Source organism: Paramisgurnus dabryanus, chromosome 3 (genome assembly GCF_030506205.2).
Source record: "Paramisgurnus dabryanus chromosome 3, PD_genome_1.1, whole genome shotgun sequence".
Classification (NCBI taxonomy): Eukaryota; Metazoa; Chordata; class Actinopteri; order Cypriniformes; family Cobitidae; genus Paramisgurnus; species Paramisgurnus dabryanus.
In genome coordinates this window covers 21917474-21943153 of record NC_133339.1, presented here as the reverse complement: position 1 = coordinate 21943153, position 25680 = coordinate 21917474, and the positions used below count along the sequence as shown (strand labels likewise).

The 25680-nt window shown below is 37.7% G+C and overlaps 1 protein-coding gene across 1 annotated transcript in view; it reads right to left on the bottom strand.

Moving 5' to 3' along the window:
• Nucleotides 1-23119, bottom strand: part of spop (speckle type BTB/POZ protein) — an 81571-nt gene extending 58452 nt beyond the window's left edge. Inside the window, exons 1-2 of the mRNA XM_065252683.2 lie at nucleotides 23032-23119; nucleotides 2717-2841 (exon numbers count right to left, since the gene is read on the bottom strand). The gene's annotated coding sequence lies outside the window, so the exon portion shown is untranslated. The remainder of the gene's footprint in view (nucleotides 1-2716; nucleotides 2842-23031) is intronic.
• Nucleotides 23120-25680: the final 2561 nt, after the last annotated feature.

Sequence of the window (25680 nt, the reverse complement as noted above, 5' to 3'; positions counted from 1 at the left end):
AGGTGTGGTGTAGACGATCTGTGATCCAATCAGCAACTCGACGAGAGATCCTGTCACCTGGGTGCCTAGACTAGACTGTGTAAGACTAAAAAATATGAGTTGAAACTGAAAGGTGATATCTATTAGAATGCATATATATACAGTGACCACCCAATCAATGTGTGGCTGAATTCCTTAAACATAAAACAAGTAAGGATGCAAATGTTAATGTTTTAATTCACTTTCACATTCTTCTGTTATGTATTTTCCTCTCCACCTATACAGAAATGACTCCTACAAATCTAATATTTATATTTTTCAGAGGCATCGCCAGAGATGAGATGCACCACAATTCAAATACACTCACCAAACTGTGGGTGGCGAACCATACAGTTTGTTTTTATGGGAATCGCTTCAGCACTACCCAGTGAATGTTTGAGTGACACTGCGTGTGTGGGGGAGATCGTAGCACTGTTGAATCTTTGTATGCGGCTTTAAACTGAGCCCCACTGACACCCCGTCACCCAATTACCTGATGCAGAAACACACATAGCACTGAATATTCCACGACTAGCGCCCATGCACTCGCACCAGAAAGAGAATAAAAGTCAAAAAATTAAATAAGCTGAATGTCATTTATTAAAAAGCAGTATGTGAGGTGTAAAGACGACGCGTGAGACTTCCTCCTCTCAACGCAACCTCGGTTTCAAACAACAACTAAATCGGCAAACAATTTGCACTGCATGTGTTTACACCACTTACACCACAATAACAAAGGAAGTCAGTGTTTTAATTTGGTCAACCATCGTAATGTGCGACACAGATCTCAAGAGGGTTGCAGTCTCTGCAGACACATGGGGGATTCTACTGTACAATCTATAAATAAAGTCTGTAATGAAACATTTTTTATGGTGTAATCAAACACAAATTCTCATTCCTGTTGATAATGAACAAATGTACACATAATAATTTTAAAATGCGAGTATCCTTGTAAACACAGTGGGACTTATTTTAACAATCTAAGCGCACAGTCTAAAGCGCATGGCGCAGGGGCAATTAGGGCATGTCCAAATCCACTTTTGCTAGTTTAACCACGAAAAAAGTGTCATTATATTTAAATCACAATCATCAAGCAACTCCAATTTTACACTCATTTGTCGCTTGTAAATTTTAGACTCATGTTGACTACGATACAGATTAATGACAAAAAGGTTCGCATGACCTGGATTAGCTCATCACGGCTATATGCACACACAACAGGACAAACCTAACCTGTCATCAATTACAGAACGGGAGGGAGAGAGCGTGCGCTGCTCTTAAGAGATAAAAGATACAGAGGTGATGCTGAAAGAGAAGCGGGGTACAGAGACGCGGATAAAAACAGACACGAGGTCACGAGTGGCTAATTATGCTGTCAGCAGTAATGTGCTCACGCCTGTGATCACCGCAGGGTCATCCGTACTACATGCACCTAAGAAAAAGGTGTGTGTTTTGAGTTAGTGGATGAGTTTGTTTGCGTGTCGTCACCTCAGTCCTTCACCTCCCATATATGTCCCATATATATAATATCATTTTTTACGCAGACCGTCCGCAAGGAAAAAACGTTTACTTTCGGTTTTAAGATTTTTTTGTAACATTAAACTGTACCTGTCAAAATGATTTGTAGCATACAGGTTACCATGTGTTATTATTTGTTTTGAGCGGTGGTTATCTGGGAATAACAAACCTGGAAGTGTTGCAACTTGCAAATCAGAATCATGCATTCCAAAGAGACGTGTTATAAAAAGGGTTTGTCTAGTAGCCACAAATTAAAATTCTCAAGAGGAAAAGTTTGAAGAATGCTGTTGCTTTGTTTATATGGTAAAAGCAAATGGTGACTAAACTGTCAGTCACTAGACTAAGTGTCCCTCTTTTTGAATCTTTTTGTCCAGCGAAAGAAAAGTCTGTACTTTTAAAATGACATAAGGGATAGAAAACGACAGAATTTTCATTTCTGAGTGTACTGACATTGACATGAGGTCAATTAAACATTTAAGATTTATCTTTTTATCCACCCACCATCAGTTCTCATCCTCCTCTTCAACCTTCTAAAGTTCTTACAGTTGTTTAGGCACCCATCAATCCTACTGAAAGTCAAAGAACCATTGCACTTGGAATGGCCAAGGACCAATCACCAATCACGTTTCGTGTCCAACCATCATTCACAAACATCTCTAAAGTTTATAACGGCAATGGCAAACACGTTAAATATCTAATGAAAGTACGGTTAACTCAATCTGTAAACATGGCAGCTTTCTTCTTGATCAGACGGCTTTGTGTTGCTTCCAGACAGACCATTAAAGATCGTGTCACGCACGTCTACCGGAAATCCTATATAATTCAACCAATCGGAGGACGACAACTTTGAATCTGCTAAAGTGTTTCATTATGCATCAAACGTTCAGCCAATGATCTACGGGTGTGACGTCTGATGCTAAGACTAGTCCATTATTAGCTGTAAAATTGGCACTTATTACACCATTGTCCGTGATGCTTAAATCTGCATCCTTCAACCTCAAACCTTCACCTATTCATTTTCACCTGCTCTTTACATTTTCCAAAATGTCCCATACACCCTTCCTCCCCATAGAGGAGTATGTAGTATAAAGACTACTAGAGGTATTGTGAAAGGACACTCGTGGATGCGTAACAAAACAGACTATACCCATGGCTTAACACACCAAACAATGTTACTTACCTATTGTTGATCAGACAGGCACTATCATCACATTGCAGCCGATTCTCTTTCGGTCAGCTTCAATGATTATGTTGAGTTCACATACAGGTTTTGATCTAAGATAAGATACTGTTTCTGGTCCAGACCTGGATGGAGAGCAAAGAAAAGAGAAAATGATCGCAATGTTGTGAGGTCACTGGGATATTCCCCAACAATCAATGATATAAAAGTAAAACTAAAAACTGAAACCAATATACCTAAACTGTTTGTGAAATGAATTCAGTACTAATATAAAAGGGCCACTCCAAATTTACTAACGTAAGAACATGCATAAAAACAAATTACACGCACATGTTGTGAATTAGGTGGAACGTTTTCGTAAGAAGTTCAAATGGGCGTATAATTAAATGAGACCCAAATGCTAGCACCACAAAACAAAACAAAGTGTTCCAGCCAATAAATGACAAAAAGGATTTGGGGGTGGGGGTTGGGCGCGTTCATGAAAGCACGGAAGGGAGAGGAAGGGGGAGGAGTTAGCTACGCTCCGTCTGTTTGAAAACAATTCAAACGTCAACAAAAACTAACGTCTCGCAGATTCGCTTAGAACGCCTTTAAAGGCACACAAGGCAAGTCTGAGTATTATTTCTCTACTAGCTCCCCCTAGTGTCTGGGAGTAAATGCGTTCTATATCTAAGACTATACGAGACTGAAGGACACCGGGTCGGATACAGCGAACTTGCAAGTGGGGTATTCTTCCTACAGACGGTAGGGGCGGGCGAGAGAGTCTTCATTCGTGATGTAATGAGTCATTTAACCATATACCGACTTACGAAGATGATTTATTAACATAAAAATGCTGCCTTGTGTCCCTTTAAGCTCAGATTATTTTCTTTTCACCGGGAACTTGGATGCATTCGAAACTATAACAAAATGTACTTGGTATCAGGCCAAAAAACGCTGCCAGTTTTGGCAAAAATCTTTGCCGTCTAACTTCCGGGTGGTTACGTTTAGGAGGAGTTATGCGCTGACATATGTGGTTTCATCTACATGTATTTACACTTGTCCAGTTTCGTTTGAAATGCATCCCACAGTCTTAAAAAGGATGTGTTAATTTTTTACACATCTTTGTGCGTTAAGTTTTTAACACATTATGTGTCATTTTGTTTTGATTTTGTGTTAAAATATAACACAAGTTGTGTTAAAAGTAACACAAAATGTGTTGTTTCAATAATAACACAGTGATGGGTGAATTCTGGGACAACGCATTTAGTGTGTCGTCCCACAATCAACACTAATGTGTTGTTTTTAACATATTCGTTCTAAGAGTGCAGACCATCCTGAAGTGGTTTGAGTGATCGGATCTAAATCCGTCTCAAAAAAATATGTTTCGGAGAGCATTTACAACTGGTCTTTTTATGATCGGATTTTATGATCGGATAGCTATTTCAACAAAACACAACCATAATATTATAACAATACCAATAAGCAACAATAACAACAATTACAGTACGCTTTGTAGGACAGTTAACAGCCAATGGCAATCTTAAAATGTACAGATGAAGCGCAGAGCAACAGAACTGAAGGGGATCTGATCAGCCTGAAGCCCTAAGGGACTTAGGGCCGGTTTTGAATCAATCCCATCATCCTCTAGACATGACATCAAACATAAGCTGAGCTCTAACTGTTCCACACTCCATGAAAAGCTCAAATCTCTACAACTTAATAGTATTATCATCAAAAAAACCTGCTCACGGTGCTCAATGGCTGGATTCTCTATCCTTTTGACCGGTCTGTGTGCGTGTCTGCCATGTACAGCAGGTGTAGGTGTAAAAGGGAGATTACTGGGTCAGAAGATAAACCGCTGCTTCACAGACAACTGAATTAAGGCCCTTTCACATATCTCACATCAACGTTCCCTAAAGCACTGAACTTTATGAAGCTAAACATCAGTATTTCATCAGGCAGTATACTGCACCTGGTTCAAGGGTTGCGATGAGCTTCTCAGTTCAATCGACTTGACCAGGTTTTGTCATTGATAATATTTTTCTAGCTTGTAAATGATGATCACAATACACCCGCTGTTAGTTGGCAACTTTGGACCCTGCCTGCCATTCCAGTCACCTGCACTGTAATACTAAAGTTTTGTGAACCAACATTCGTCAAGTCTTTTTATTTCTTTGTGCAATAAATCAAAGCAATTGCCAGGACTTTTTACTTCTGTTCTAAGCTCAAACTTATTTTTAAGGTTTATCATGTTCATTTTCCACTTTCTTGCTACCGAGCAATCTCATAAATCTTCCCTTCCATGACGCTGTCTGGAACACTTCAATGCGGTGGTCAGATTAAGTTATGGGAAACGAGTTGAATTCACAAAACCTTCAAAATAAACATGGGATCTCACTTAAATGGTGTTATTTAGCTTTGTCAGAGTCATGCGATCTCTATGGAACACAAAACTGCAAATAAAAGGGAACAGGGATGGGTCCTTTTATGCTTTAAAAAATTGCACCATAAAAGTATCATAACAGTATCCCATATGTCTTTTGAAAAGATGAAATAGCTGTCTATTCCTACATTTTACGCTACAGAAAAGTGCCATGGGAATGGAATGGATATAACTATTTATGTTAGCAGAAAGAAAAACATTATAGGTTCATAGGGGTTTGGAACATGACAGTATTGTTTTTTTTTTATAAAACAAACTACTCAAACACATGACTTTCATATTTGATCGCTTCAATATGACATTTATCGGTGTTGGTCAGCATTTCTGTAATGTTGTTGAGACTTTAAAACAACGGCTTTACAAAACTCTGTTTGTTAAAGACAGCTCACGTCTGCTCTCACATGGAAAAACAAAGTTATTACTTGGGCTGTCACAATGATTAAATAATTGTCTCTCTGCGCAATAGTTTGACCTCATTGTGAGGATTTCAGACACCGCAATGATTGCACATCTCTCTAAAAAACACAAGGGGGAGCTGCAGCACCTGTATAAACGAGACAGTATCTGATGGCGCTCCTTACCTGACAGTGTAATGAGGTCCATTGCAAAGCCATTCAATACAGTGGAAAAACAGCATTTAAAGAAATGCTGCAAAATTTTGAAAAGCAGTATGAACTGCCAGGTAAAACATGCATTTCCAAAACAGCAATTCCAAATTTAGGGAAGTGAAAGATGCTATTCTTAAAGATCTTTAAGGAATTGATTTTTGCAGCCACTACAGACATGTGGTGCAGTACTAATATGGCCTTAGTAGTGTGAAAATTATTTAATGAACAAACAAACAAACAAACATGAGAATTAAACGTCAAAGCTCTAAAACAGGCAATTAATTGTCATAATCGTCACAATTTATTAGACAACTAAACTAACAGTTAGCCAAATTTCATCATCGTGACAGCTCTGGTTATTAGGCTGTCTATTGAGCTTTAAAAAAACTATTCTTCTGCATGCACAATAATAATTAAAATATCGACACTTAGCCTAAGTGTATCTGCCAAAACTGTAAAAGAAACAATTACAATTCTGTACTATTGATTTTCATACTTTCATCGCAAGGACACAAGAACAGATTTTTTCTTCATTTGACAAATAATTTGGGTGCAAATGTCTGAGACCACACTGACAGTCTGGGATAATAAAATTTAATTAAATCCAAAATCTTAACCATGAAATAACATTTCAGAAAATTTTGAATGTTTACAGCACTGAATGGAGAAATAATGTTCAGATTCTGCAAAAGGGTCACCACCAATCAAACAAATGTGTGACATTGACCATGCAACTCTTTTGTACACAAATATAAAGAACTTGTAAAGTCAATGTCATTTATATTATTAAAAAAATATTGGAAAAGTATGTAAAACAGAGGCATTTTACTAGTGGTTTATTTTTTGGACCTTTGGATCTTTTCATCCTCATTTGGCCATCACATCCAAAGTATAAAGGCAGCAAAACAAAAACAAAAATCAGAGACAGAGATCATTCTTATTCTGAGACAAAACACAAACAGATCTTCACTAAGGTTTGAACAAACACTTCCTCATCATGATGCCAGATAAACATCCACAACTTTCCCTGCAGAGAAAGTGAGCGATCTCTATCAAAAGTGTTTGATTAAAACAAAGTAGATTCAAATGAAAAACCTGAAACAGGTTTGCGCATTGCACGCACTTAAATTCATTTTAAACACACAACAATTAAATTAATGGCAAATAGGTGCATCAGTGGCTAAGTGAATGTGTGTGCAAGAAAGGAAAGTAAGAGAGATGAAATGAGAGAGTGAAACAGACAGAGCGAGACAGATGATCAACTCAGCATCAAATCGCAATCTGCTGCAAGAGAGAGAGACGCAGATAAAGAATAAGAAAAACAGAAAAGTGTTGGAGGAAAACAAAGAGAAAGAGTGAGCTGAATGAGAATGGAGTATTAAAGTTGCAGGTTAGCACCGTTTCACCCATCCTGCATCTATAAAGCAAAAGTACAGACTAACTACAACAGGACATGTAGAATTTTCAGCAAAGCTACAAATCTATATAAACACAATCATTTCTAAGTTACCACATGGTAAATGCTGTATGTTGCTTCAATTTTCCCCATGGTGATGTATATCCAAGTGCAACGGCTTCGGAAATGAAAAAAGGTAGGGCTGGACTTGAATTCATCCATCGAGAATTGATTGGATCGTTTGAAGTTGGGTCATGTTGCTAATTGCTAATCACTGCTATCTTTTCCCAGATTCCGCCCACCTGCCATACCATATGACCGGGAGTAAAGAGAGATTGTTTGTACCACAGTATTCCAAAACAAATTAAAGTTTTTCATTTAAATTTCATTTTGAATTTAATGTAGGTGCAAAACAAACACATGTTTAACGGGTGAATCTGTCCAGACAGAATCTGCAGAATTTTTGCTTTTTCTGTGGAAATTCTTTGGGAAAATTCTGCAGAATGATTTTAAATGTTTTAAAAAAGACTTAGAGAATTTAAGCTGTAAATATTACAAAATTGCATCTAAAAAATTTTAAGGCTTACAATGAAAGTGAATACACCAAACCAATAAATGAATAAATTAAACTGGTCCAATATGAACCAGACAATGTGCATATCAAGATAGAATTATAGTTTTTATATAAAATTACATATATTATTGTTTATATTGTTAAATGTTATAGCAGAATAAAGTTTGTGTTAATACGTTATGAAGATACGCACTTATGAAGATAATTTCATAATTTTTACAATGCAAATGTAAGCTTTACTGTGGGTTCTCACCAGCCGCGTTTGAAGCGTCAAATTCGAGTCTACCATGTCTAGTTTGCCGCTTGAACATTTTGAGTTTACTTGCTTCATTCACGCCGAAATTTGCGTCATGGGAGGGGCTTCTGCGACTCCGCTCGCTTTCTGAAATCACAACACTACTAGAGCAAGCTCCTGATTGGTTAACATGGAGCGGTTTTCCGCACAAGTTCAAATTTTTCAACTCAAAGATCAATTCACGAGAATGAGGCGGAATCGCGTCTACCGTGCTATGCTAAATGCCTCATTGCGCCGCGAGACCTCTAGACACGCGTCAACGCGTCTTCACATCGACTTAACATTGAAATCACTCACGCTTGACGCCTCTACCGCAGCTGGTCTGAATGCACCATTGTATTAGACAAAACAGGAGCATTTGTCTTGTAAACGGATTTGAAATGATCATGTTCTGACTGTCGTGCATCACATAGACGACAGAGTCAAGTGAGATCTGCTTAACTCAGCGGTAAGTTTTATTTCATCTCAAATATCAAATGGTTCATGCTCTCCATCATTAAAAAAGGTCAAAGCAAATAGCACGCGCAGGGTTAATGTACATGTCAATGACAACACACAAACGAGCAGGAGTTTTCTGTTGAAATCTACGTCCGAGAATTCAGTTTCTGGGCCTGGTCATGTCCAAGACAGATTTGATTATGGCATAAGTGGGAAAGCTGCCCGTTACATTTAGTCAGTAAGCATTTTATATTCAAACTACATTAAAAGAATAGTTCACCCAAAAATGAAATTTCTGTCACCATTTACTTACCCTCAAGTTACTCAAACCTAAGATCTGGGGCACCATTGCCTTCCATAGCATAAAAAATAATACTATGGAAATCAATAATGCCCAAGATCTGTTTTACTACAAATTTTCTTCAAAATATTTTGTCTTCAGCAGAACAAAGAAATGTATACAACTTGACGGTGAGTTAATGTCTTTTCTTTTTGGGTAAACTATCCCTTTAAACCAACTCATGACAACTTTGAGAGGCATACACACATATCTTCAGTAGTAAAGCAATCAGAAATGTTTTTTTTTCAATGCAATATAAAGCTGAATAAAACATGCCATATAAAGCAGCAATGTTACAGCTCTTTTTATTGTACAGTAGAAACACAAACTTGTGACTCACAGCAGAAAGAAGACTACATGTGTGAAAACGCCCCCTTGAGGCAGGAAGAGATACAGGTGTGCTCTTCAGAGCAAAGCTGTAGCGTGTTAAAACAGATGATAAGACTATGTGTCAACATGAAAAGTGTTGCTGTCAGCTGCAGGACAGATAGAAATGCTCGCACAGGTACACTGAAGATAAACGCTTTCTGTCTGCACATTTAACAGAAGACATCCAAGGGCAACAAGACACTATGCTCTCCGCCAAGAATGCTTCACCTTTCTTGCCGTTTTTATCCATTCTCTGTCTACCCAACCACAGTCACCTGTGCCCTTCACATATGAAACCTTTACCTAATAGTCAAAATGATGACATCAACCTAAGACTGAATTTAAACATTTCATCCTCGACAGACGATCCTTAAAAGAACACATTTTCCACAAAAGTGATAATGAAAGAAGACCAGCAAAACAAAAGGATGAAAACAGAAGCCATTAGAAGGATTCAATAAGACTTTCTTGGACATCTGAAGAGGGTTGAAGAAGAGAGAAAGAGGGAGGGAGGGCGAAAGATAGAGGGACACACAACAGATGAAAAGATGTATAAAGATAAAAGTGTCAGGGTGAATGAGTGATAAGGAGTTTGACACTAACTTAATCACTGATAATTGATTTTGCTCTTCAGAAGAAGGTGATACAAAGAGCTATAAAAGGCATCAGCGTGTGTGTGGGGCTGTCATGAGGTATTTTATCACTGCTAAAAGCAGGTCTATAAAACATCTCGACATCATACCTGATGAGAATGACATCAGAGTCCACGGAGACACAAATGGCTTTGATCAGACACGCAGATCTTTACACCACCAGACACATTGACTGGGCGAGACACGTGGCCACCCGTGTGGATCGACAGCATAGAGACAGAGAGAGATAAAGAGCAAACTTGTCCGCTCTGAGCTGTCCCTTTTGTTGACGAACACGAGACTGTTAGGAGGTCCTTTTAGCCCACATACACCGTACACTCTAAAATGGTGTGATATTCCCATCCGCTACTGTTTAAGACCCCACAAATGTCCGCATGGATACATGTTTTATTGAAACAGGAAGAAGGTACAGAAGGATGGCAAGATATACAGAAATATCACATCTGATATTAATGTCGCAATGGCTTACAATAACTGAATCATTTTAAAACTTGATGTATTAGTTTTGTGTAGATAGCAAAGAGACTGGGGAGACAGAAAGAGAAAAGGGTTTCCCAAAAGGTATGTGAAACATGCAGGCTTATGTTGGTTATAGGGATGGGCATTCGATTAAATTTTTTTAGTCGATTGTCGGGAGAATTAACAATCGACTATCGATTAATCATTAATATTTTTATCATAAAAAATAATTATTTAACTTTTATAATTCAAAAATATTGAATACAAAAATACAGCGTGTTTTCCTCCATGAGACCTTTATTACAAGATCAACTTGTGGCAAACAGTTAAACTACATTTAGTTAGACAAACGGAACATATATGCGCTTGAATATGCGGTGCTCTAAAGCAGCCGAACCTGCAGCTGCGAGCCGCATTCTTAAACCGAGACTTCATTTGTTCCAAAAAATCATGACCTCTTCATGATTATTTTTTGAAATCAAAACGGAAGGTCACAGATAACGAAGTAATGTGTCAAATATTGCACCCTGGTGGTAAAATGTTGAATTGCTGCCACACAGTGAAATTAATTTAATTGCTTCAAGACACACGCTACGCTAGGCAACGCAACCTGCATTAGATAAAAAAAAAGTATTTGATTAATTAATAACAAATTAACGTCATCGACTAAATTCTTAACGATCAATTATCGATCGTCGATTAATCATGCCCATCCCTAGTTGGTTATGTTATATATAAAATTTAAATGATTGATATATGGGACCCCTGGACCACTAAACCAGTCATAAATCGCATGGGTCAAAATTACAGATTTTTCTTTAATGCAAAAAAAACATAAGCATAATGTAAAGATTATGTTCCATGATTTTCAGGGTTTCCCGCAGCACTTTTCAGTTTGGGCGGCCCACCTAAGCTGGGATACCCTACCATCTTAACTAGGTTGTCCAAAAAAAAAAATTTGTTGCACAAAAGGCTGTCAAGTGCATCTCAGAGAATAGCGTGGACAGGGTTCACACCGCGAGCGGGAACGCGCCACATGGCCGAAAAGAGAGAAAGACATGGTCCATCACTGTCTGGAGGATAACTAGCCTGTTGATAAAACATTTAATTAATTAATAATCTACTATGTGTTCATTTTCTGTCATAGTTTCTTCAAAATTGAATTTAATTTGAGTGTTTTAAATAAAAAATATTTTCATCATGACGCATACTTTGACATGACCCCTTTGATTGCCACGCCCCCAGCCCGCCCAATGGCACAACCCTACCACCTTAACTAACACATTTTCTGCGGGAAACCCTGATTTTCTATCGTAAATTTATCAAAAATTGATTTTTGTGAGTGGATGCAGTAAAATCGAGATCAAAACTATCCAGAAAACTCGTCTACAAACTTGCTCTCGTGGCTACATGCGCTTTCAAGGCTATTTCCAAATCGAGTTTTTATGTATGCCCATTTAGTCCCTGCCATTACAGTGGTAAACCAGTAGAAATCGCTAAAACAAACTAAAACTTTAATTGGTAATATGCGTTGCTAATGATATTTGGTCTTTGATCTTTAAATGCGATTTTCTCAATATTTAGATTTTTTCACCCTTAGATTCCAGATTTTCGAATCACTGTATCTCGGCCAAATATTGTCCTACCCTAACAAACGGAAAGCTTATTTATTCAGCTTTCAGATAAAAATCTAATTTTAAAAAAATGTACCCTTACAACTGGTTTTGCAGTCCAGGGTCACATATACTGTATGTACAATTTAAAGTATTTTAATATAATTTAAATTGCTACAAACTTGTATTGTATTGTATATTGCATTATTTAGCAAGTTATCGCATATTTCTTCAATACCGTGCAGCCCTAGGAAGAAGAGCAAATCTTTTTAATGTCGCGAAACATCCTTTGCTATTGTTAATCAGAGGCAGGTGGTATTATAAGTAGAGATATTTCATTTTCCAAAGGGGTTTTTTTAAGTAGGGATGTCCCAATACCACTTTTCATTTCTGATCCGATATCAAGTAAATATAGCTAAATATTTATTCCTTAATTGTGTAAAACTGTCATAGTGAAAAAACTTTAGAGTGCATATGGTTATTTTGGGAATTATGCGCTTGACCAAACTTTTTATTAGTGATACACCAATGTATCGGCAGCCGATAAATTGATGCCGTTTTTTTATGAATTTGAAACCATCGGCAAATCGGCAATAGCACAAAAAAGGCTGATACCGATTGTTTATTAATTAACCACATAAAGGCAATGAATTGCATGTCTGTTGTTCAATTAAAATAATTTAATGTTTATATTTCATTATATGTAAAAAATTAGTAAATGTTGTTAATAAAAGAAATGCTGAATAGCAATAACCACCTTTGAACGTTGTCATGTCTTAATATATTTGTTTTAGCTTAATTTGTGCCTCTCTTATTATGTTGGTCAGTTGAATGTTAATTAGATCCAATCCATGATCAGTAAAAATAATTTGATGCTGAAATAAACTAGCTAATAGACCAACTGTATAGTATTGTATAAAAGTGTTTAATATCGGTATAGGCCAGAAGTTGTCTGTTTAAATCGGTATCGGCCCAGATAATCCTATCGGTGCATCCCTACTTTTTATGCACATCTTGGGTGCAGAATTCATGCGTCCAAGTCATATACATGCTACGTTTATGGGTTTTCTGGGTGCAGAATCGATGCACTTGAAGCATCCACTCATGGGAATTCTCGCTACCCAAACAGAATATTGGATCGGGACATCTCTATTTTTAAACCGTTAAGTTTACGAGGACCATGTTTATATCATAATAAGCATGTCATTACTATTCATGTCCCTGTAAACCACATATACCAACCTCCACACAAACACACGTTTATAAAGTCATTGAGTAATCGTGATAAATAATCCGGATTATGATTTTTACCGATAAAGTCGGGATTATGATTTTTCCCATAATCGAGCAGCCCTACTCCATCAGATTCTCACCGACCACCAAACTGCATGCACATATTATATATAATCATAGATTGAAAAGGAAACACAAATCTTTCAGACACACAACCTTAAAGTGTGTACCAGCACTTTAAACATTTCAGTTTGTAAACGAAAGGTAAGAAAAGAAACCAAGCATGTTTGCATTCACAAAAGGCAGTGTGTATGTGTGTGGATCTGGTTGTGTATCTCTTTCATTTTCTCTCACTTCCTCGCTCGCTCGCTCTTCTCAATCTGGTGTGTTACCTCACTTGTGTGGTAATGAGTTTGATGAATATTCATGAGCTGTTGGCAGCACGTAGATCAGGATTTCGATGAAACTGATGTGCTGGAGTGTTTGAGGGTGCAGAATGCTGTGTTTATTTGTTTTGTTTGGCTCAAATCCTTTCATGGGTCTATTTGTGTCCTCCTTGGATGTAAAAATGGATCAAAGTTCTGCTTCGCTGAACTTTGCCACTCAATGAGCCTTCATGTCCATTTCTATGTTTTTATTTCTTTTTGTCCGTTGTTGTTTATTTTTCTGTTGGTCGACATAAGAAGCGAAAATTCTCTTTATGTTGATGCTGTTTTGTGCAAAACAAAAGCTGATCAGAGAGGGAAAGAGATTGTGTGTGTGCAGTTTAATAACTAATTTTCCATATTTTTTGTTTCGTCTGCTTTGTTCTGCTCCGCCTGTCTCCTCCAGTCTGTCGATTTCCCCTTATCTCTTCCTCTAGATGTCAACTTCTCTCACTCTTTTTCTTTGTGACTTTACCTGTCTAAATACCTGTCTCGCTCGCTTGCTCGCTCTCTGTCTCCTGCTGTTACGTTTCTAACTGCTCATTACGCCATCTGTAAAACCTTTGATCTCTAAGCTTTGCCACTCAGCAGCAACATAGAGGTGTGTGTGTCTGTGTGAGTTTGTGTATAGATCTGCGTTACACACAATGATTGAGAGAGATACGCAAATTTAGAGTGGTGTTAATTTTAGTTCAGGGCAGCCTAGCAGGTGTTTTAAGTGAAGATCTATATTTTGAGGGACTTAATAGTTTGTTTGGGTTCATTATCATAATTTGTGGACCTTGCAGTACATATACTGCTTGAATTGGAGTAAAATGTTTATACCGAGCTCATAAAAGCATTCTCTTAAAAGCGAGTGCCTTTATGAAGCTGATGCAGACGTTTTAGAGTCATGATGTGCATCTTTTAAAGAGCTCATCAGCATCATCAACCTCTGACTGAACCAAAGCAAGGTTTAGGGATTAGCAGTAAACGTGGTTTGGAAAATTAGCAGTGGAAAAGTGATTGGAAACGCACCACTAGCTTGACATTTCAGGTGGCATTAGCGTGTTATTGCTGTTTTCTGTCACTTCTTGCCTAGTGAGACTTTTAACGTTGGTTTAAATTTGCTATCTAATGGTCAACGAAATGGGCTTAATAATGCCTGATGCTGATTATCTAGAGAACGGTATGGGTGGCGTAATGATGGTCTATACATCATGAAAAGATAAAAAAAAGTGCTGAAAATAAGCCACAAAGTTTCTCAAGCCAGACTCAGAGATTCACTTTCAGTAATTGTGCAGTCTTGCTCAGAGCCATTTACTGTTACTGCTAATTAAAAATAAAATTGAAATCAAAATTACACATAGAAAAACCATTCCATGACTGTTAGATATGGACTACATATGCTCATGTATGCTGGATATACAAAATTAAATCTAAACTCACATAAGAATTTAAGGCTTTAAGGCTGATCATGACGCAGTAGATTTAACAAAAGACCAAACAACAGAAATGGAATTAGGCATAATAATAGTTTTACCTCGATTATCTTGTATTTGTAATCGTTTGAATCAAAAATCAAAATGGAAAATCAAAAACGATTAATTGCACAGCCCTATGATGGAGTGGCTAAATGTATTAAGTAAAATTTTTGCTTTCGTTACATTAAATTCCTACAAAGAAATAAACATGAAAGTCGTATTTCCTTGGCAATTAATTAGGCCCAAGTTACTATTAAGTGATCAAGTTAGATGCTTGCATATCTGATGCTTACTTTGCTTTCAATTTCATTGTTTGTATTTGCTTTGGATCATTAAATGCCAAAACTTAAATACCTTAAAGAACATTTGCGGTCATTTACAGTACACAAGACAAAAAAAATACTGACAGGTACAACAATCCATTAAACTGCTGAAGTACTTAAAGTTACAAGTATGGGATTTTAGCAGCATAAAGTCGTAGGATTGCGAATTACAACAAACCTCAATTTCGAAATGTAAATAGAAGCTATGGTAGCTGCGGCATGACAAACATGTTGTCTTTCATACAACGTAGAGACGAAACAGAACAGTTTGTCAGTTTAGGGCTACTTTAGAAACATGACGGCAACTTCCATGTAAAGATAAAAACGTCTCATTCTAAGGTAATAAAAACAATACAGTTTATAATGTCTTTATACACCATTGATAATATAGTTATTAGGGTTGCCGCGGTAACGTAATTTTCCCACCAGTTAATCAGCGCATCACAAAGCCGGTGATACCGGTATCACCGGGTGGGAGGGGCTTATAAATGCGCATGCATACGTGCACATTTTACTTTCACTTTTGAATTACATTTAAATGAACTGTAAATGCAGTGCTTGCATACGCTGTGTTAAATCGCGTATGAATTTGCGTGCAATGCTAGTGCAACAGCTGGTAATTAAGTGCTTGAGTCAATGTGCGCAGGTAATTCTCAAAGAACCCGCCAGTCCCAAGCAGAGCAACTGGCTACTTCTCCATAAAGCGCTGCTTAAATGATGGGTTTATTATTTTTCTCGATGAAAAACACAACAACAAAACGATCTCGCTTATATTAAACATAAAACGAGTAAGCACGCAGCTTCTGCCATCAACTGGTCAGTCAGCTCGTCTCGCACACTCTGACAGAAATAAATGAAATCTGACACCTGCTGCTCTGTGACGTGGCGCGCGTTCCGCTCCGCTGAATTCAGGCAGCAGACACATTCAGTTTGACGAAACTAAATGATTTAATTACACGAAAATATCAAAACGACGGTGAAAGATGGTGTCGAAGTGGGCAAGTGATCTAACCGGTTAGAGGCTGAAGCACCGGTTATCACCGACTATCGCAGCAAGCCTAATAGTTATATTGCATTTCTGTCAAGAGATCCTTTTAAAAGTTACACAGTGCACCTTTAAAGGGGGGTCTAATGCCACACTGAAGTTGGAATTTCAGGCTAAACATGGTTTCAAAAAGTTAAAAAAAAAAACAGTTGGCAATGGCCATATAACAGAGTATTTATGTGCAAAAAACTCTTCGTCAGTATAAATTTCTGAAAGTTTTTTCAGACTAATGAATCTGTTACACAAAACTCGTAACAAAGGCACTTCTTACAGAAAAGCGGCAATCAGAGAGTGTTATGTGACCTTCAATAAACATGAAAGCAGCAGACAAAATTTTCTGAATGATGGTCAATTAAATTCTGTAGAAATCTGCTGTTCTTTCGGTGGATTTCTTTGAACCCACCCTCTGTGTGGGACTGCTGATGAGTCAGTGTGTGAGATCGGACTATCAGTGAGTGTTAGTAAGCTAGAATCACAACACAATCAATAGTTCCTCAGCTATCAAACAATCCACCAACTGATTTGCCCACCCATCTTCTTTCCCTCTTTTCCCCTTTTCCATCTATCACAAATCACTTGCCAAAAATAAGATGCCAGTTTTGTGAAAGTATGCCAGAAGTATGTGAACAACTCCTTCAATCAACAGGACTGGCAATTTTAGCTGCACCAGTTCCTAACAGGTGGATAAAATCAATCAAGCATGCAATCTCTAAAGACAAATATTTTTTATAAAATTTCTGTTCCAGCATGAGAATTTCACTGTGTACATAATAAAAGACTACTGAATCTGATGTTAAAGAACTTAAATGCACATAGCCCAGACCTGAACCCTGTTCAAGATATTTGGGATGGGAACAAAATTCCCACTGCAACTGCAAGCCAGACCCTTAGAACAACATCACTGCATGACCACACAGATGCTCTTGTGTCTGAATGGGAACAAATCCTTGATGCAATGTTCAAGTATATAACAGAAAGCTTTCCCAGAACAGTGGAAGATGCCACGATATCTCCCAATTTCATCTGGAAGATTTACTGAAATTAAGCTGTAAACATTGCTCATTCAGATGACATGTTTTGATGTCAACCACAAATTCATTATCATACAACTTCCAACATTCACTCAATCACTCATTCGGTTTCAATTAACCTGGTTTGACCTAATGAAGTGTGAATTAAGCCAGTACAAGTAAGCTAGCCAATGGAACCAATCATTTAAATAGACTTTAGGATCTTTATGTGATACAGTAGTACAAAGGCAGACTATTTCCTTGTAAGTATCAGTGAGGTGTAAAAATGTGAAATTTAGGGGTGCACCGATAAATGCCAATATACACTAATAATGCGTCGTCGTTAATTATTCTGAATCGCACAGCCGACATTATTCACAGCTATTTCATGTACTACGGCTTTTGATCAGCAAGTCCTTATCGATCTGAAATCACTGTGAGTTTGACTCGTTTTTTAACATGCATTTGAAAAAGCAACACTCGTCAAACATAATCATTATACTGATTATTATCATAAAAAATACCTGAAAAGTTTTGAAGAACAGCAATATAAATATATCCTTAAGCCATTTCCTGCAGCTGCGTGTATTTTTCTTCATCTACAACGCATATTGAGTTTCTGCACGAGAGCGCCCCCTGGCTTTTGGATGTAGCGGCATTTCACTGTAATTCATTGAGAACATCGCAAGCATCAATGCAAGCAATTATCAATGACGTATGACACGTCTTGACATGGGAATATCCGATCTGTCGCTTACATCGCGAACATCCTATTCATATCGGATTTATTTTCACATGATATTATGAGAGTATCAGAATCCATGCGCTTTTCCTGCAGTGCTTACACATTCTTGGGTCATATCCGATCTGTGCCACATAAGAGAAAAAACATATCGGAATTGAGTCACCATAGACATGCATTATAAATGCGGCCTAAGGAAAAACATGTATTAGGGGTTAGATGGTTTAAAAAGTGTATCTAGATTTTTCCCTGTTAGCTTTAATTTTAAGCAGCACTGCTTTAAAGAAGATGAATTAGGCAACATCTCGGAGAGGAATTTAGCATGCTGTGCTTTATAACAAGCTGTTGGACCATCAGCAGGAAAAACTACCTTCATCCCCTTTAAAGCAATGCCACCACAGTCATCAAAGCACAAATCTTTTCTTTAATACACATCCAGACAATTACTTTCAGACTTCAAAACTTGCTTGCTGCGACTGCGAGCAATGTCCCACTGTTATGAATATTCCTTATGTCTTTGGTTTTCTTGTGGAGTACCAAGCCTATAAGTTTCTTAAAAGTCTTATCAGTTTCCATGAAAGCATCTTGTTGAATGCTCAATATGTTTGTATCATGTGTGCAAGTGCTTTGGAGTTGTCACTTTTAAAGGCTTTTACAAGACCCCAGGCTTCTGTAAAACCTTGTTTTGCATTTTTCTAGTTAAAAATACAAGCTAAATAATTCCAATCAGACAGACACTAAGCCAGTTCATACCTGTTGGTGGCTGCTTATATCTAAATATAATCAGACACACGCATACATCCCTCTGACAGTACAGCCTGATGTTTGTGCAAAGACACAAGCATGCTATGGCAATAAGCATTAAAATACACCAGCCCTTATATGGAAGCTAACACAGGCATTTGCGACCTCAATCCATATTTCAATTTCCATCCTCTCATGTAAACAAATCCAAATCGCCGCTACGTTTTCTCACTGCAAGCGTCGGCGTGAAAAATGAGCCGCGTATCTTTAACACATCCACGCACACTAAAACCCAGCCCTCACTTTGTTCGTACACATTCAAACAATGCCAACACCCCTTTTCCATTTGAAAATACAGACAAAATACAAATAAACTTTATTAAACATGACCCAAGTCTACTTCAGCTAAAAACTCACGCTTTACTGATCGAATAACGGGCATGCAAGTTTGTTTTGTTACACATAAACCCCATCCACTGTTCACAATTCTTCTGCCGGCTTGCCGAGCACCCATTTAACGGTAGCCAATTATGTTTTACACCACTTCCTCTTCCAAAGTCGCCAGACGCCTTTAAGGAAACATTCAAAATATGTGGTTGTTTAATGGGTAATACGCAGGCACTTTATCAGCAACCTTATTAAACAAACACAGATCTATGTTTATTACGCCCAAGCAGGTCATTTACTACTGTTAACATTGCTCATTACATAATAACAACAGCTTATAAAAATAACAATCTGAATATTTCAACAATGTAATCTCTCTTATTCGCAGTCTGCCGCATGGTCTAGGGTTTGTACATAAATTAACACTGTTCATCATTCGAGGCAATTTGGTGCATAATATCTTGGCTTTGATGGAGTTGCTGACTAATTGATGAATTACTTCCTTTTCAAAGAGCGGAAACTGCCAAGCCAGAGTTGCGGTAGTAAATCTTTCCTCAATGAAAGAAACCATCACATTTCCACTGGACTTTAATCAGGGCCTAATGTAAGTTTATTCAGAAGCGCTCCATCAGCCCTATTTTACACAGATGATAGTTACAGGAAAGAATCCATCATTTTAGACACTTGCTCAGAAAGCCCTGTCAGACACATCAGCCCTGGAGGACAATACAAATGAATTTGATTCAAAATCTGACTTCAGACAGAGCCACAGACATAAGTTTAAGTCTGTTTAAGTCAAATTTAACAGTTAAACAAGTTTAAAATGTAACATTGTAGTATTTTGAGCTTGAGGCTAAATTGAAACTTTAAATCAGTTTACACAAAACAATCTCATTTGTTAGACGAAACCAGTAATGCCATCTCTTTAAATTGACAGAAAAGGTTGTTAACAAAACTGAACAAGAAAAGAGGCTGTCAAGGCTACATAACAACTAAAGACTGCAGTTTTTTGCAGATGCAAGGGTCCACCGAATTTTTAAATGAATGTGTAGGTTGCACATAACTATTCTCCTACAGGAGAATGTAGTATGTACCCCAGGAGATGCATTGCATTTTGTCGGAATGCACGTGTCGAACATCTGCTTACGTACAAATCAAATAAACTATACTTTGCAAAGATGTGTGTGTACACGTAAAAAACAGACTATAGTCTGGGCTTAGAGCAATGTAAAGGTTTTATCAAAGGGGTTCACATAACCTGTGTGCTATATTTAAAGTCACACAACTGTTTACGTGAGAAACTGCAACAGATTTAAAGATCAGATTTGTCTGCAGAAGACATTTTGTCATTTTGGAGTTACAGCTCCAGTCCCCATTATCTTTACTAAAAGCCAGGTCAGGGTTCAACGCAAATAATTTTTTATACTGGCCCAGTCGGGCCAGTGGTTCAGGTTTTCACTTGCCCTGCCAAAATTTTCACTGGCCCCAATACAAAAAAATATCACGGTCACATTAAAAAATAATTATTCAAAAGTCAAATATAATTGTATACATATACAACAGACATGTTCCAATGAAAAAAGGCTCCCAACTTTTCTGCTTTACCTGTGAACTGACAGAAAATTGTGCAAAATATTACATTGTTTCTTTCGTCGTGTTTTACCCAAGTAAATGTCTGCTTCCAAAATGTTAAATAATATGCAATGATGAAAATATATTTTAGTGATTGAGGGCGAAGCACTGGCCCGATCGGGCAAGTGACAATACTTTTTACTGGCCCGAACGTCTCTTACGGTTGCCCCGGGACACGGGCAGTCCTTTATGTTGAGACCTTAAGGTTATTCACTGAAAACAAATATTTTGTTTTCTCAACAACTTAAAAGACGAGTAGGCTAAGTAAAAGAAGTTTCAATTTCGGTTAAACTACCCAGGCACAACCACAACAAGCCTCGTAAGCTAAACATAAAAAATTCACAAAGTTACTGAATGCATGTAAAACGCTGAATCAGGTTAATGCTGTCTTGTAAATGTACAATAATCATCCCTGCAACAGGTATGCGCATTTATCTTACAGATAAACACTATAAAAAGCCAAACTTCAGATCAATTGTATTCAGTCTTCAATATTCTGTATTCATTATCAATAGACCTGGAAAAAACTAAAACCTTAAAACAGTGTGATGTGGGTCAGACTGATTTTAAAACGTATGCTAAAATGTTAAATAAATATGGAAATAAAATGTGTGTGGAACAACAGATGGCAGAAATTTTGATACATCTGAAAAGAGCGGCAGACTCCAAGGAGTTTAACAAATAAGACACTGGTGTGGTTTTAACACTTCATTGCTGGGGTTAAGAGCTGGGCATCGAACTGAATATAAAAACATGCATCATCACATCTTCTTTCAGGACTGTGTTAATTTTCACAATCTGCATCCATTTCTCCAACACCCTCATGAGATGCTCTCTCTAACCTCATGTGTCCCGTGGCATAAGGAAGCTTTTACAATTTATTCTGTAGAACAGACAGTATTGCACTAGGGATGGTGGGATTGATATCTGGGATACGAGTAATAGGGTCAAAAAGATGAGAAATACTTTATTTAAATAAGACCTAAAACACAGCAGACAAACAAAGGAAAGCCAAGGTTGTGATCTCTATCAAAAATGTTAAAACCAGCCCATACTTGAAATGTGGTTAATCTTTAGGCATCATTTGAGAAGCGTCATTTGATAGATGCTTTTATTTAAAGAGACTCAAAGCATTTGCTTTATCATGCGTGTTTTCTGGGATTCAAACCAACAACCTTTACAACTAAGCTACAGGAACAAAAAGCATATTAGATGTGACAATGGTGTGTCTAAGCAAACTGGAGGTCATGTTTATCCCTACATAAAGAGAACCCCCAGCTTTCTGAAACCACTTCCACGGTCCATCCATGAATGCCACAGTCACAGTTTGCTATTTAACCGCACCAGGCAAACCAACATGTCAGCTGTGTCTATATATTACTCCTGCAATGCAGCAACCTATTCAACAACGTCTGCGTGAAAGCGAACAAAAACGCGGCTCAATTTCTGGCAAAGTGAGCCCCTGCAGCGCCGCATTGGGCATGCGCATAGCATCAACTCACTTTCTGGCAGAATACGAGAGGTGGGAAAAGCGCATGCGTGGACGATTCTTCCATTTACAGTCAATACGGGATCACAATTTAGCAAAGCTCGTGTCAGTGATTCCCAGGCCTCTACTCAAAAACAACTTCAAGGCATTAACAACAATAATCGCGCACTGAAAGTGAAAGTGACGACAGAGCACCGTAACTTCAAACATTTCATAAAGCCATTCTTGTCTTAAAATCACTAAACCATCACATAAACACAAACTTAATACATATTAAACAGTTAGAAACTAAACAACATTCTAAAGCATGTGAAATAACCAGTCTGCTGCTAGTTATAAAAAATAACACTGAATTGACAGCAAAACCTCAACTGTTAATTCGTTAAAATGTTTTACAGTGGAAATACGGAAGCTGAAAGAATTATGTTATTAACCTGTTTTTTTTTTTGTATTACACATGACTCGTAAAGTGATGGGGCTGGTACGCGCAACAAGAGGCTAAGCTAGTTAGCACTACAACAAGCTGAAATTCAGACCACACAGAGACGGAAAACGCGCTTTTTTAAACTTTAGCATGCAGACTAAGGCTAAATATATCGAAATACACACTGTCGTCTGGTGTGTTATATATTGGTTGGGTTTTTAAACCTACCTTTTTTTGAAGGCAGGTTGTTTTACCGTATCGGATATTTTTCTATGGAGCGGCTTCACGTCCGGGTTAAATGAATGACGGAGCGCGGGAGCGCGCACGTACTAGATTCCCAGCGTCTTCAGATTGATATACGGGAATGGTTTCTAGAAGAATCTTGGATCATTATTTAAAGAATATAAGTTTAATTAGGGGTTCAAGCCCGAAGGGCTGAAACCCTATTGTATTTGTATGGATTTTTATTCTTTTTATTATTTTTCTTCTGCCGTAAAACGGATCGTGCAGACCAAACCGTAAGGCCTAGAGACTTGAGACTTGGCCAAATGGTAGGACCCAATTTGGGGAGAGGTTGATAGAGTTTCAACCCGATTGGCCTATAGGTGGCGCTATAGCGATAACAAACGCGTTGATGCTCATAACTCCCAGAATTCTTGTCCAAATGTCAAGTGTCTTATATCCCTGGATTCCTTGCGTCAAGACGAACAAAACGTATATCTCCGATTTCATTTCCGTCATGAAAATTTTTTCGCTATTTTCGATTTTGTCGAAAAAAATAAAAACGAACTAGTCCTAGGTTTTTTGTCCGATCGGAACCGTTCCAGTGCTGTAATATTCCTTGGAGTGTGAATATGAAAAGTTATCAAAAAAAAGTTGAACTTTATACTCGTCGTCGTCAAGCCACGCCCAAACGCCCCCAATGGGCGGAGCCTCTTGGACTTCAATGGCTGTAACTTGGGATTGGAAAGAGGTATCGAAACCAAATTTGGTACACATATACAGCGGACTATTCTGGGGTCACGTGCAAAAAATTGCATCGCTTGACCACTAGTTGGCGCTATAACACTACTTCAACTTTGAAGAGCTGTAACTAGAGAAATATGGGACCGATCAACTTGAGATTTGGCACGGGTGCTCTTGGTCTAGGGTACTATCTGTGTGGGAAAGGAATTTCGCGTAGCTCAAAAAACATGGCCGCCATCGGCCAATCAAGAAAAAGCAGCTATTGGGCAGGGTTAACGGAGGCCGATCGAAACGAAACGTGGTGGACCTGTTTGTCTCTTGGCCATGAAGGTCTGTGCAGAGTAAGAAAAAATTCGGCCTCCGGGAGGCGCTATCACGTTTTTTCAATGTTTAAGTGATTGTGTATTATGCAGTGTTTCAGATATCAACAAGATCTTTATATCATTTAATAGAGCTACATTTAATGAACAACTTTTCCTCAAGAAGCACTTGTCTCAGTCGAATCGTTTGTTAGATATTCATAATTTTCTCTTAAACCTACTTTTGCGAACTAGTCCTAGGTTTTTTGACCGATCTGAACCAATCCAGTGCTGGAATATTCCTTAGACACTGAATATCAATAATTATCAAAAAAAAGTTGAACTTTGCACTCGTCGTCGCAACACTACGGTCAAAAGTACGAAGAGGCGGGGCCACAAATACTTAAATTGCTATCATTTATGATAGGAATGAGATATCAACATGAAACTTGGTACACATATGTATAGACCCAAGCTGAGGTCACATGCAAAAAATTGCAGAGATTGTCCATTAGGTGGCGCTATAACTTAAGAACAAATAACCATAACTATAGCATATGTATATGACACATAAATATTTGTCTGACCTACTTGTTATTTTGCACATTACATCTACTTTCAGGTTCTTATAATGGTCTATGAGGATAATTATTTATCTTTGAAAACATGCCACTCAACAGCCAACCAGTATTAACCATGTACGAGTCAAGCCTAATGGTGTGTGATTACAACTAAACTCATGGGACTGTTGGTCTTATGTTTCCAAGTGTCTGTGAGGATTTTTAGTTCATCTTTCTGAAAATCTTTGCATCTAACACAATGTGTGCAAAGTAAACAGTTCTCTAGATCAGTGGTTCTCAACACACCTGCTTCACATAATCAGCACAATAGTAGAGATCTCTATTAACTAAACTGATTGTGTCAGATGAGAGAAACATACAAAATGTGCAGAGCAGTGGTTCTCCAGAAACGGAGTAGAGAACCACTGCTCTATATGTTTATGTTTATATGAAAAAACTATTTTGTGAACTAATACTTGGTTTTTCACTCAACACCACTAAAGCCAATGCAATACAATTTCCTGTAGTCTGTGAGCAAATATGAATGCCAAATTGTTATCACCAATTGTACGTCTTATTCCTTTAGTTGTTTAGCTTTGAATTACAAAAACAACTTTTCAAAACTACTAGAATTTTTTCAGTCAACAACAATAAAATCAGCGCAGTACATTTTTCTGTCCTCTGTGTGTAAAGGTATATCAAATACAAAATGTAATGAATTTGAATACCTGCTTTTGTAAGCATAGATTTCATGTGATGTCACACATTGGTGTAGGTGCCATTTGTACGACTGAATTGCAGCATGTGTGTTTAAAGGAACTCATAAAGATATGGATTAAAGTTTTTCATTATCTCCATTTATTTACATCAGTAGCATTAGGATTCTATTCTACCTTCCATGACATAAACGTGTCCTGACATGATGTATAATACAAAGTTGTTACATTTTTATATGTTATTTTTCAAATATTGCACCAAAAACTTCATGTGATAATGCAATTGGTTATTATTCACATAAATGACCTGCTAGAACCCAACTAAAAAGCAGCACT